We start from the raw sequence: 15,552 nt of genomic DNA on the forward strand, positions 1-15,552 counted from the left end.
AAAAAAAAAAAGAAACAGGAGCTAAATTAATCGTACCTGCATAGCAAAATGTGAGCAATGCTATTCCTAGAATATAAGGTAACTAAATAAAGGTTACATATAAGACATGTGATACCTCCTTAGTAGTTATTGTTCAGGGAGGCACATGAGGTCTGTAGAATAGCACAGGATGCTGAGATCCTATTTCTGAAGATGTCATACACTCTGGCTGCAGAGCATACATAAATCAATCTCAAACTAATCATGAAATTTCCTGATATCTGGATCTCATAGTGCAAGAAGGTGCCATTTAGGCATCTAGAGGAGAAAGTACATCAACACCATTACCCAGTTGTGTGTATTATATGTTCCAATATAAATCTGGCATGCAAGAAAAGATGCCTACTGATTCAAGAGTGGGATTGCTATTTTGAGATAACCAATGGCTTCATGCTAGGAATTGAATCTTCTTCACAGAAGAGAATTCCTCATTCGGACTTTAAACTTGGACAACAATACCTGGCTAGATAGGTCTCAGCCCATAGAGGCAATAATGGCACAATTGTTGAGTAAAATCTGCTTTGTGATTGGAGCTGAATCCTTAGCCCAGGGGAATTCTTAACTAGTACTATACTGGCTAGTTTTGTGTCAACTTGACACAGCTGAAGTTAGCACAGAGAAAGGAGATTCAGTTGGGGAAATGCCTCCATGAGATCCAGCTGTAAGGCATTTTCTCAATTTGTGATCAAGGCAGGGAGGTCCCCTTGTGGGTCGTGCCATCTCTGGACTGGTAGCATTGAGTTCTATAAGAGAGCAGGCTGAGCAAGCCAGGGGAAGCAAGCAAGTAAGGAACATTCCTCCATGGTCTCTGCATCAGCTCCTGCTTTCTGACCTGCTTGAGTTCCAGTCCTGACTTCCTTGGTGATGAACAGCAGTATGGAAGTGTAAGACAAATAAACCCTTTCCTCCCCAACTGCTTCTTGGTCATGATGTTTGTGCAGGAATAGAAACACTGACTAAGAAAAATTGGTACCAGCAGAGTGGGGTATTCCTGTGACAATCTGACCACGTTTTGGGGAGGACTGTGGAAGGACTTTGGAACTTTGGGCCAGAAGATGCATTCCATGTTAAGAGCTCTGTGAAATATTGTGTAAGAGCTTGGAAGATAATTTTGAGAACAGTGCAGAAAATGGAGGCCTGGCTTGTGAAAGGTCAGAGGGAAAATTAAAGACTCTTTTCAGGGCCATTGCTATTTTGGATTGTGAAGATTCTGTGGTTCTGGTTAGCTGGGGCTGAAGAATCAGCTGTGATTAACAAGATACCAGAACTGCTAAAGTGAAACTTTTCCTTACTGGGACTATTGATGCTGGTTAGCTGGAGCTAAGAAATTAGTGGTGATTAAGAAGAGCCCAGCACCATTGATGGGACATCTTCTGGGAAGTGTTTTCTGAGAGCACAGAGGCTGTGTTCCAGAGATAGCCACGGTTGTACCTTGTGCTGTGGCTGGACTTGGTAATGTGTAAGANTNACNCAGGTAGTACTGGTTTTGAAGGCATGAAGGGGTCATGCAGAGCAGCTGAGGCCATGGAAGCACTGTGAGAGGCCATGGAAGGCCATTGGAGAAGGTGCAGCCTCAATTGCAATTGATGGCCCAGGACTGAAGGGGTCATCCAAAGGAGTTGAGGCTTGGCACTCTGAAGAGAGCCTATGAGAGGCTAGTGTTGAAGCCTAGTTACAGTGGAAGACATCAGTATTTTGAAGATGCCAGTATCATGAGATGACCACCAAGAACTACAGCAGTAGTGGAGTACAGGCAGCTGGAGCCTAGAAGACAAAGTGTGTGCTACAAAGGGCATTGCTGGAGAAGTGACCCAAGCCGTTGGAAGAGCGCAGAAGATCGTGAGTTGGATTCCAGACATTGGACAGTTGGATATTGATTTTTGCTTTTGATTGTGACTGTGCCCTGATATTTTTCCCTCTTAAAGTAAGTTTTTTAGTGAAGTCCACAGTTAAGAGACTTTGAATTTCAAAGTACTTTGTACTTTAAAAGATACTGGATATTTTAAAGGGATTGAAATTTTAATATATAAAGACTGTGTGACTTTTAAAGTTATTTAGATCTTGGGGATGAATAAGAACTAAGGGCTGAGGCTTACTAGTGATGTGTTTGTGTCTCAAGTTGACAAGGGGTCAATTGTACTGGCTAGTTTTGTGTCATCTTGGCACCGCTGGGGTTATCGCAGAGAAAGGAGCTTCAGTTGGGGAAATGCCTCCATGAGATCCAGCTGTAAGGCATTTTCTCAATTTGTGATCAAGGGGAGAGGCCCCCTTGTGGGTGGTGCCATTTCTGGACTGGTAGTCTTGGGTTCTATAAGAGAGCAGGCTGAGTAAGCTAGGGGAAGCAAGCCAGTAAGGAACATCCCTCCATGACCTCTGCATTAGCTCCTGCTCCCTGACCTGCCTGAGTTCCAGTTCTGACTTCCTTGGTGATGAACAGCAATATGGAAGTGTAAGTCAAATAAATTCTTTCCTCCCCAACTGTTTCTTGGTCATGATGTTTGTGCAGGAATAGAAACCTGACTGAGACAATTACTATAAACCTGATCATAAAACCCTGACTAGGGATTTCCCAGACACTAGGATGGATCCTGCTGTTTTGCTCAATAATCATGTTGAAAGAGTGCCTTCTAAATATATGTGTTTATATCCATAGACATAAGCTGATTTTAACCTAAGTAAGAGCAGTGTCTTTTAAAGTGGATATCAGTGAGTGTAGAGATTTATAACTCATTGAACTGCTGATAAGAAGTGATTATGAATGTACAATCTTAAATGAGACATTACAGAAAAGGAGACAAAAAGAATAAAAATGCTATAAGATGTGGGAAAGTGTTATTAAATGCTGCCTTCTGGAAATAATGTGGCTATTTTACTCATGAACTCATAAACATTGTTTTTATCTACACAAGGCATATAGAATATCAAGACACTGCACATTTTATCATGGATGGGTAATAAGTTCATTAGGTGCCATGTCTAACCAAAAGACTATGGACAGTGGATAGGGTGAGCCATTCTTTGGAAGTGTGGCCAAAAGCAGGTTGCCTGCTCTCCCATGGATGACCCTACACCCACACATACATTTTGCAGTACTTCTTGATCCTAATGTGACATTTAAAAATGAAGGAATATGAAGTTATAAAATTGAGTAGGGGACATTACTGGAAGATCCTGGAGTATTTGGAGGAGTTAATTGAAGGGCTAGATTTGATCAGATTTCGCTGTATACATGTATGAATGTAAGAAATTCTCAAAGAAAAACATTTTTTTAAGAAAAACATTTTTAAAATAAAGAAATAGAAATTTAAAAGGAAATTTTAAGAAAGTAATTTTCAAAAGAGGGGAGATAAAATGCAATGGAACAAATGGTCAAGCGGGAATCAGGTTATAGAAATGATTTAATGAAGACAGGATGGGAGGACAGAGTAGATGAGGTTATATGGGGAGGGATAACTAACATTGAAGACATTTTGAAAAAAATATGTGGAAACATACTTCTGTAGAAACTTTCTAAAATGTATATACACACATATGTCTAAAGAGATTAGAGGGCAACAAGGTTTCTCTATCACACCGTGGAGCAATAACTACAGTCCTCAGCCAAGAATGCTTGTCTCTTTTGGAGTTTTTTTTGGTCAGTGAAGTCCAATAAAACAAAACATTATAGACTACTGCTGAATGCTCTTAGTTACCCTCTCCAACTTGACAGTAAGACTATCGTTATTACTGAAGACTATACAGAGGGCATGGAGAAATCCAGTTGATGGTCTTCTGGAGTCTTCATCCTTACTGGCTAGCTTTCGATGTGCTGGAAGATGCTATGGAGAAAAGCAGGAATTGCCAGTCTTATGCACTTCCAAATACTGTGAGCTACAACAATGGTCACGTTATCAAGACATTCTGAATATTACAACAGTAAGAAAATGCCAGGAGAGTAACCAACCACCTTCTGGTTGGATATAAGGCTTGTCTCACAAGTTTAAATCCATGCCTTGCTTCAATATTGGGACTAACCATGTGGGTTTTCTTATTTTGCTAAGTGTACACAGTTATAAACTGACTTCTCAGGCTTATCATAATAGTCATAGACTAGCACATATTTCAAACCCCATCAAATAAGCTTCATTTTTGTAGTAGATAATGGTTAACACAGAGATCCATGACTGGTCAACAAGCAAGGAGTAAGAGTGTGGAGTACTCTTTCCTAAGTGGGAAATCTTTACCATATCCCCCTTTCCTAGTGTTTATGAGACATTGTCAAAATGGAAGGAGTACATGAGCCAGAGGCAGTAGAGAGCTAAGCTGAAAAACAAAGCAGAACCCTCAGTTATGGCGTTATGGTTCACAAAAGGAAAACAAGACTTGGCAGCATAATTTGTAGCTACAAGGGAAGAAGATGTATAAGTGATGGCTAACTGAATCCAAAAGCAAAGCAGAGAAGATAGTTATGGCCTGGAATATTTCAAAAGCTGGAAATGGACAAGAATTAGTTATGGTAACAGAAACAGATGTTTAAAAAGAGGGTCAAGACTCTAAGTGAAACAAAATTTTATTTCCATGTCTTATCCCAAGTTTTAGGCAATTAAGTGACCATCTGGAGTTACAGGTAATCATGGGCTTCCCAGCATGGTTCTTTGGCACATGGTGCACATACTTACACTTAGGCAAAACACTCATATGCATAAAGCAATAAAATAAATAAATCTTTAAGAAAAGATAGTGTAAAGATCTCTTAATGAAGACACCTGATTGAGCTCTGCCTCACATGTACCTACACACATGCATGCACACTCAGGTACACATGCATACTTACTTACATACATACATACATACATATATACACAAGTACTCATAAACCAAATAAAGAATTTAAAATCAACATGAATATTTGAAACTTCTATTTAGGAAATACAACAACGGCATATTAAGAAACTATATGATACAAGCAAAGTTATATCTTATGTGTTTAACCTCAACTCCCAGGAGGTTGAAGCAGAATGATTTTTATGAATTGAATTTGAGGCCAGAATATGTTATTTAGTGAATTTTATCCTATTTTTATGCCCCTAAAAGTAAGAAAACTTGCCTCAAAAATCCAAACAGTTGGTGACATCATGTCCCCCTCCCTCTACTGAAAGTCCCACCTGACTACTAGAAGTGGCCATTTCAGTCTCCACATCCCACACTAGTATGAATCTCAGCTAGAGTCAACCCTATATGCTTCCTAGAGTCTCCCCTATCCCAGGTCCCCAGCTAGTACCAGAGATGTCCTCCACCAATTTCCATTTTCACTCCCCAGACCTCTCCAGATCTTCCTCTCCCCACACATCCACCTTCTCACAAAAATCTTCAACCCAAAATTTGTCCTGCCTCCACTATGTGCCGGTATAAGATGGAGCAAAAACTGAGGGAACAGCCAAGCAATGACTGGCCAAAATTGAGACCCATCCCACATGAGAGAGCCCATCCCTGAAATTATTAATGATACTCTGCTATGCTTGCAGATAGGGACCTAGCTTATCTGTCTCCTGAGAGACTTCATCCAGCATCAAATGAAAACAGATACAGAGACCCACAGCCAAACATCAGGTGGAACACAGGGAATCTTGTGGAAGAGGGGAATAGAATTGAGTGAGTTGAACTGGTCAAGGATACCACAAGAAGACCTACAGATTCAACTAACCTGGGCACATGGGACTCAAAGAGAAAGAACCACCAACCAAAATGCATGAAGGGGCTGGACCAATTTCCCTTACATCTTTGTAACAGATATGCAGCTTGGTCTTCATGTGGGTCCCCTAACAATTGGAGCAGGACCTGTCTCTGACACTGTTGCCTCTCACTGGATCCCATTCCCCTAACTTGACTGCCCTGGTTGGTCCTAGGTGGGAGAGGATATTCTTAATCCTGCTGTGACTTAATATCCCAGGATAGGTTGGTATCCATGGGAAGTGGGGGCTTCCTCTTTTCTGAGAAGGGGAGGAGTAATGGGGGAAGAATTTGTAAGGGTAAGACTGGGAGGATAGGAGGGAGGGGCTAATCAAGATAAAAAGTGAATGAATAAATAAATAAATTAATAAAATTTCAAACAGTAACTATAAAAATTCATCATACAATGGTTGAGAGACTAAATATATGGAAAGTATAAGAACCAAAAGTTAACTATAAGACCATTATAATTATTTTTTATATTATTTTTCAAACTAAAAAGTAAATGCTTCTTTATGTGCACCTGGGAGTAAGATGCGTCTGACTTTAAATGGCAATGGTCTTGATGACTGGGTGGTTGGCTGACCTTTCTGAATTCTGTTTCTTTATTGAGAAATGGAAATATTCCTAGCATATTACAAAAGCTATCAATAAGAACCAATAAGAATAGGCCAACGTTAAATTCTATATACATTTATAGATTCCCACTTAATGTAGATTCTATGCTCTCTCAAGCTGGGTGTGATGAAGAGTCAGGGATGAGCACTTAACTGATATGGGAACATAGCACAGGACACCAGAGCCTGGCTCGTACAATCGCTGTGACTTAAGTTTATACATGTACTATGTTGTTTGTTGCCTTGTTCTTATTTACATGCTTTAAAATGAGTATTTTATTCATCTTTCAAAGTTGAACAAATTTTAAAGTACGTCTAAAGAAAATACAGTACAAATAGAGGCTGTTTCACTCACTATTGAAACCTGATGTCAGAATTTTAATACAGAATGATTCTCTGCAGTGTTTGGCAAACTCATTCTTAAACTGGAGAGTACAAATTAAAAATCTCTAATAGATCTTCATTAGTCTAACTTTCCTCCCATCAAGAATGAGAATCCTGGGCCAATTGTAACTGCTTTCAGACATGAGGTACTTGCTTCTGTTTTTGCTAGAGGATTTGAGCTGTGTGTGACTCCAATGTAAACTGACAATAAAAGAGAGGAATTAACATAACTGACTGTTTCAGTTATGAAGATTAAATAGTCTTTTATTGCAGATGTTTGCCAAGGAAAATGCTCCCCAGTGGAAGACTTTAAGCAGTTAAGATAGATTTGATGAGGGTTTTAATTGCTATTATGCAACTAGTAATAGAAAGCCTTTATTAAATGTCAAACAAGTGCCAATGGCTAGTTTTAAAGAGAAAAGCTTCTCCCTAGCACAGACCCGAGGCTTTTGCAACAGCACATTAGCAACAGCAGCAGTTCCATCAGCCATCACAAATATTTATCAAGGACCCAGTGTGCACATGACAATATCATAAATATGCTAGGGCTGTTGAAGATAAGCAAAAATCAGACCATGCTGTGGATGAGTTACTGATTGGAAGCAAACAACCAGCTACCACGGAAACAGAAAATAGTTATAAACATGTATTTGTGTTTATTTGTATACATGTTTTATGCATTCTTTTTTAAAAAAATGATTCAATGAGTAATGAAAAGAATCAGAAGAAGAGATACTGGAAACCTAAACATCTGTATAGTGATAGGCAGACAGAGTTGTGGATCCCAGTCCCAAAGGATACATCTACAAATGCTCTAACACCTAAGGCTCAGAAAACATTTCATAAGAAGGGCTGAAAAGGCTGGCAGGTGGTGGCGCACGCCTTTAATCCCAGCACTTGGGAAGCAGAGGCAGGCAGATTTCTGAGTTCAAGGCCAGCCTGGTCTACAAAGCGAGTTCCGGGACAGCCAGGGTTACACAGAGAAACCCTGTCTCAAAAAAAGAAGAAGAAGGAGAAGAAGAAGAAGAAGAAGAAGAAGAAGAAGAAGAAGAAGAAGAAGAAGAAGAAGAAGAAGAAGGGCTGAAAAGACTGAATGAGACAGAAGATCAGAGAACTTGCTATAAGATTCTATCACTTAGTAACTTAAAAAGCTATGCCTGAACAGCCTTACCAAGGTGACTACACAATTGTTAGCTGAACAACAGTGTCATCAATGAATATGTCACTATGGATTGAAAAATTTCCCAAATCTTCAAAAGCATTTAGAAATGCTGAGAACTGAGTAAAACTCGGGGTGGGAGAGGTGGTCTTTCCTATGGATGAGCACACTCTTTTGATACCCAGGGCCAAGTGATCAGGCCTAAAATGATACATACAAGTAAGATTATATAGATGGATCTGGTTATATTTAGAATATAACAATGAAAAAGAAAATCTGCAATTTGAAGAAGAATGCGGAAAGGGGAATATGGGTATTTGGAGGGAGAAAACATAAAGGAGAAATGTTGTAATACATTAGAGTATCGAAAATAAAAATAAGCCAAAAAAAACAGAAAAGAAACAAAGGAAGAGAAAGAGAGAAAGAGAGAGGGGGAGGAGGGAGGGAGGGAGGGAGGAAGGAAGGAAGGAAGGAAGGAAGGAAGGAAGGAAGGAAGGAAGGAAGGAAGGAAAGAGAGAGCAGAACTTTCATAAATTATTTTTGATCTGATGAGTCCTGTGCCATTCTGTATCTTTGTACTGTATGTTGATTGCATCAACATTCTGTAAAGCAAGGGCGGTGACTAGATTTAGAATAGGACTCACTCAATTACTTTTCATTTCCACAACACTAGAAAACTGTCTTCCTCTCTGATACTTCCAAACTTAAAAGGCATAGTTATTACTGAAAATGATATAATACACAAATTCCTATATATGAGAAATTCACATTCATATTCAATTTTTATCCTTATGATTCTAGAAAGGTGATTTTTTTTTCTCTACTCCAGATTAAAGAGAATTTAGGTTTCCTACTCTGAGGTAGTCATTCTCACAAGCTGCTTCCATGTTGAGGTGAGGATCCAAGACTGAATAAAAAGCAGAAAGTGCACTTAGGGTCAACACCAGCACCAACATTCATATCTGTCTGCTGCCTGAACGTATGTGATGTGACCAAGTGCCTCACACTCTTGCCACCACGATTTACTTGCTAGGACAGACTATACCCTAAACTTGTGAGGCTAGCTAGCCTTTCTTTCTTCAACTTCCTTTTTAAAAAACGTATTTTGTCAGAGCAATGAGAAAACCAGTAAATGCTGCCTTTAAACAGAAGAATTTATTTATTGAATTTTGTATCCAGAATTAAGAGTGAAAGTAGACTCATTCAAGGTTGTTTGGTCATAGTGGAAAGAAATCCTAGTGATTTTAAGGAGGAAGCTGTGGTAAATTGTTGTCCATGGGTAGCAGCTTTGAAAGTAAGTGGAGACAAGCTTGTGCCCTAGTGGATCCTTGCTTAACTGCAGGAATAAAAAGGTTACTACATTTCTAATGCATTCTTCCTAGTCCCTAGGATCTAATGTGTGCCGAAGTGCCACCTGCCCTTGACTGTGTTCCTGCAGGTTAGGGGGTACTGTGAAGGTTACCCTCAGAGAAAAGACAGCATAGCCAATAAGAATCCACTGGGCAAAGGAGAGCCTGCTGCATGTTTGTAGAGAGCCAATCATTTCACAAAATCGTGTCCTTCAACTCCATAGTACAGTAAACACAGTAAAATTTTTGAAAAATAAAATATAAATGTATAGAAAATGATTACCGTCTTTGTAATCTGGCTAGTACTTTACATAAGTTAAACAATTTGCTCATTACATTTCAGCTTTTATTTGCATGTATTCATGTACGGTACATGTTTGATGATGTGCATATGTGTGGATACACACATGCAAAAGATCAAACTTGAGTATTGTAATGGCAATTCTTCATTGTCAAATTGACTACATTTTAAATTACAGAAGACAGCCCTCTGTGGTTTTTGTTTTGTTTTGTTTTGTTTTGTTTTTCTTAATTTGAAGTAGGAAGTCCCACTTCTCTTCTGGATCTTTGAGTTAGGAAGACACACCTTTAACCTGGGCCACACCTTCTGCAGGAAAATTATATGACATTGAAAGAAGCTGTCGCTCTTTGAATGTTTACCCTCATTTTATTAGCATGTCCATTTCTTCATTGGCAGTGGGGCCAACTTGTTTGGGATTCCAGCATATACTGAGGAGCAACAGCGATATACAGCCTTGTGGACTGAGCAACTACTGGATTCGTGGACTTTTCATTCACAGCCAACCATTGCCTAATTAGACTGCAGCCTGTTAGTCATTCTAACAAATCATATATATACTTTTTTTCAGAAAGTATTGCAATACATATTCACTCTTCAAGATGTCTTACCCTAGAGAATCCTAATATACATGTCTTCTATTTAAATGCTAGCATGTCCCAGGGATTCTCTGTCTCAGAGTTCTACTTTCTGGAATTAAATGTTCACCTCTCCATCGACACAACTCTTATGTGAGTGCTAAATATCTAAACCCTGATTGTCATGCTTGCTTTGGCAACATTTTACTCAGTCTCTGGACCTACACTGGAAATTCTCAAAGTTATCATTAACTCCTCATTTTATAAATAAGGGGACATTTAGATACAGCCATGTCACTAGCAATAATCAGATTTAAATATAAATCTACATTTATAATCCTAGACATTGAATTACTAAAGCTTCCTGCCAACTCTAAAATGGGTAAGTCATAGTCCAAGTCCAGAGACAAAATACTAAAGAAGCTAGAGAAAACTTGCATTTAGTTTCTTACTACATAGTTAAACTGTGTTGCTATTAGGTATAAAAGGATATCTGTAAAGCTGTATCTAAAGAGTTTTGTTGTTTACACAGAAAGTACTGAAAGCAGAAGAAATAGTTTAAGGGTCTTTTTTTCCTCTTCTGAAATGACTTAATTTCTACATTGCTCTATTAAGTATGCTTTGCTTGATGGGTTGATGGCGGGCTGCATTATGCGTGTTTGTCTCTATACTGCTCTTCAGATCCACAACAGCACTTCAGATAATGGCCACCGAGTAATCACCATCGCACAGATTTTGTCTGGTCAGATGCCATGAATCTTTTAGTTTTCTAAACATCAGACCTCCACAGCGGCACACATTATCATTCACGTGGAAAGAAACAGGATTTCTGAAGCTCATCTCCTTTTCTAAAATGTATTTCTTTAATGGACCTAAAGTACTACCCACCTAGGAAAAGATGTGAAGGGACCGAATGTTGTAAAGCTCGGATTTTCACGTGTGAAGGACTTGATATATAAACTACCCTATGTCAGCAAAGAACTACCGGGACATCATAAACATGGCTAGACAGAACAGTTCTTATTTATTTTAAAATAGTAATATACGCCGGGCAGTGGTGCTGCACACCTTTAATCCCAGCACTTAGAAGGCAGAAACAGGTGGATTTCTGAGTTCAAGGCCAGCCTGGCCTACAGAGTGACTTCCAGTACAGCCAGGGCAATACAGAGAAACCCTNTCTCGAAACACACACACACACACACACACACACACACACACACACACACACACACACATATATATATAGTAATTGATTAATGGAAAATCTGAATTATATATACTTACTGAAACATTATTTATTATACCACTGTCAGATGTGTATAAGTACATATGTGAAACTAAATACACACACACACACACACACACACACACACACACACACATACCAATCAAACAGCCGTGAAAATGAAAAAAGATTTTACAGCTTAGTGATAGGATTAATTACAAAAAAAAATATAAGACTGCATTTGTTTTCTAAAATTTTTTCATGTTTTATCATTTAAGCTCTTTATAGCACAGGGTTAAATCAGACCAAAGTGTGATCATTTTACAAATGAAGGAATAAAAACTGAGATAAAGTGATCCATGAGTGTCTCTGTAGAACCATCTCTGTACAGACCGCCAACCTTGTTTCTGGCTTCTCAAAACAGCCCTCTTGGCAGCTCATGCTACAGCAAAGCAATGGAAGATATTTTAAAATTGTATTTATTCTATCTAACTAAGGATGTCTCAAAAACAAAGCCTGTCCATTTACTGTCACTGCATCTAAACTGAGACTGGTGACCTGAAATTGGACTAACAGCTAATCTAAGCTGACATTATGGCCGCACATTTCAACCCTATATATCAGTTTATAAGAAAATTTCCATAGCCAGTTGACAGCAGGTTGGGCAAGAGGACAGAAAGCAAGAATATCCAGGTACTTAGATATGAGCAATGATCTAGAAGCCCTTCCCTGCTGAACAGTTATTAGGAAATAACAAATGGTCAAATTCAACTGAGCAAGAAATAGGGGAAGTCCTTGGATCACCCTAACAAACATGCTTCAACTGAAAGGAAGAGACAAAGAATGGTTCTTTTTCCTTCTCGATAGTTCCATGAAAGTGGAATTCCTGAATATGTCTTACCTTCTGCAACCAAACCTTCTGTAATAACCTGAAATCAAAGATTAAAGTAGGAATTGTTGCATGAACATATGGAAATGATGATTGAATCACTAACCTTCAACTTTGGGTTTTTGACTTTCTACTACATGGGGTTATTTTTCCTTGTATTGTAATATTTGTTGCCAACAATTTTTTACAACTGATAATAAAGACCAGAAGCTGAAGTTGGAAGTGAAAGAGATGAATCCAAAGATGCTGATGTTAAAAATCCCTTCCTAACTTTCACCAGAAATGATCCTACCTGGGAATATATTGCAGCAATGCATAGAGATCAGACTTTTCAAACATTAATGTAGACCCTTGCGGGAAGCTTGGTAAAGTTTGCATTCTTATCCAGTAACTAGCTCCCAAGTGATGTTGATTGCCATCTCAAATCACTCTTTAAGGAACACTAGACTGAAGACAACAAAGATTAGATGTTGGAATCTGTGAGTATTGATTTAAGCTCCAACAATCTTACCACATGTAGGTAGTATTTCATAAATTATAAATTACTCTTTGAAACCTATTTTACAATAAAGCTTGTAAAATTAAAAATTAAAGCCATGGACAATGGTGGTGGTGATATTGACAGTGCTGCTGACAAAAGAGGTCTACTGACTATCAATATGGATAATGTTGCTTGTAATATGGTTAACAGTATAGACCTTAGGATTAACTTTATAGGTTTAAGTGTGGCTATATAACTTTGCTAATTTTATGGCCTGAGATAATTTATTTAACACCATCTACATTAATTTCCATAGCTGCAACATGGACGTGCTAGCAGACCTCTGGACATGTAAATAAAAAAGTACATACTTATACCTGCTTAACCAATGGTAAATGTGCCAATAATAACAGTTGTTTTGCACAGCCATATAAAGTTTTCCACTGATTATATTTTTTTCTTTTATGGCCAGTGTCTTTTAAGCACTAAAACTCTTTGAATATTTTCTGCTACTTCTTCTAAAATGAAACTTACCTATTTTTCCTTCAATTCTGCTTCTATACACCGATCCACAAATGCTGGTGAACTGCTGATGGTCACATACAAAACTCTAGACAATATGTAAATACTATTCCTATGGATTTATTGCTGCATTGCAATCCAAATAGGTACCTCATAGAGAATTATATCCTTCCAAAACTCTGCATGGCAATTTTACAGACAGCAAGGGAAATTTTTGCACTTGGATTTCTCCCCAGTCTTTACTTTCCTATCCCCATTATTTTCCTCATCTTATTTGCACTTTACTGAGGTCCCTCATTTTCTTGTGCTCATCCTCTAAAATCTATAAACAATTTAATGACAAACTTATTTTAAGGGGCTCACTGTATATATTCACTACTTGCATTATCTTTCTCTTTATCTGGTGCATATGTTATGATACACATGTTTATGATGTGTGTGTTGTGTACAAGTGTGTGATATATATATATTTATGATATTATATATGATATATGTATGTAATGTATATGTGCATGATGTGTACTGCATGATGTGTTTATATGATGTGTAGGTTTGTGAGTGGAAGAGGTTATATGACAGAGCACATACATGGAACGAAGAATACAATACTTAAGAGTTGAAACTTGGCCAGCCCTGCACCATCTTGGCCTCAAACTCAGCTGGCCCTAGCACAACCAGGACTTGGGATCACTGGTGAGTGGAATGCAACATCTGTTCCAAAAAATCCCAGAGGGTCTTGTGCCAGCAAGAACAGGGATAAAGGAAACCCTCTGAACAGTGGCTGAGGTTCGTTCCCATCAGCACCAGCTCCTCACCATCTTGGACAAAAACTCAGCAGAGGGTCCCAAGGTCCCTCTTTCCACGCCGCAGGCACTCTAGCACACCCAGGTTCTTGAGATCACTTGTGACTGGAACGCAACATCTGTTCCAAAACAACCCAGAGGGGCTTGTGTCAGCAGGAACAGGGACAAAGGAAACCAGTGGCTGGAATTCATTCTGGTGGCTCCAGCCCCATGCCATCTTAACCACAAATCTGGCAGCTCTAACATACCCAGCATCTTGGGATCACTGAGACCAGTCTACACAGGAGAGCATGTGGGCCACAGAAGCAACAGAGCTTCTTGGACAGGGTCCCTTCAGGCCTTCATCATCAGCCAGGAGGCTGAGCTGAGACCCAGGGCACCTGGCACCTTCCATGACAGAGGAAAGTTGGCCTTCAGGAAGGGTCTTACCCCGGGACTCAGGAGGTATATCTGAGCTCCAGACTTCTAAGTACTTCCCAGCAATAGGAGAGCTTGCCTGCACAGAGTGCTCTGACCCCTGAGAATCAGGAGAGAGTTGGACTCCCAGGAGTGCTAATAGAGACTAACAGAATCAAAGGAGAAACAAGCTCCAGCGAGAGACAACTAGAAAATCTAACACCAGAGTATACCAGATGGTGAAAGGCAAACATAAGACTCTTACTAACAGAAACCAAGACCACTCGGCATCATCAGAAACTAGTATGCCCACCATAGGTAGTCCTGGATATCCTAACACACCCAAAAAGTAAGATTCAGATTTAAAAGCATATTTCATGATGGTGGTAGATGATTTTAAGAAGGGCATTAATAACTCACTTAAAGAAATACAGGAGAGATCTTTGCTCTGGTGCACTGCCAGGGAGAGGGCGGATTGGAGAGGTGTCACAGCTTCTGGGAAGGATCCCGTTTCTGGCTCCAGTCACCCAGCACCTTTCCTGCCCGAGGAGGGGTGTCCGCCCAGGAAGAGTCTCAAGGCCTGAGCTGGAAGGAGAGCCATCTTTGCTCTGGTGCACTTCCGGGGAGAGGGCGGCCTGGAGAAGTGACACAGATTCTGGGCTCCAGGCTGCGCAGGCAAGAGTGTGGACCACAGAAGCTACACAGCTTCAGGACAGACAGAAGCAACCTAACTTCTGGGATAGATTCTATTTCAGGCTCCAGAAATTTGGGCACCTTCCTCTCCAGAGGGTTCTGCCTGACAGAGCAGGTGAGAGAGTCATATTGCGTCCAGGGTCCCTCAGTGGCTAGAATGTGCAGGTGAGTGAATAATCTGCAGAGGCAACTCATCTTCTGGCACAGGCCCTGTTTTGGGCCTACAGCAAGGAGGCAGATCTGAACACCAGCACTCTGTGCACATTCCCTGCTAGAAGAAAGCTTCCCTGCAGAGAGTAATCTGACCACTGAGACTGAGGAGAAAAATTGGACTCCCAGGACTGCTGACAGAGGCTAACTGAATCACAGGAGGAACAAGCTCCAACCAGAGACAACTATAACAACTAACT

This window comes from Mus pahari, chromosome 6 (genome assembly GCF_900095145.1).
Source record: "Mus pahari chromosome 6, PAHARI_EIJ_v1.1, whole genome shotgun sequence".
NCBI lineage: Eukaryota > Metazoa > Chordata > Mammalia > Rodentia > Muridae > Mus > Mus pahari.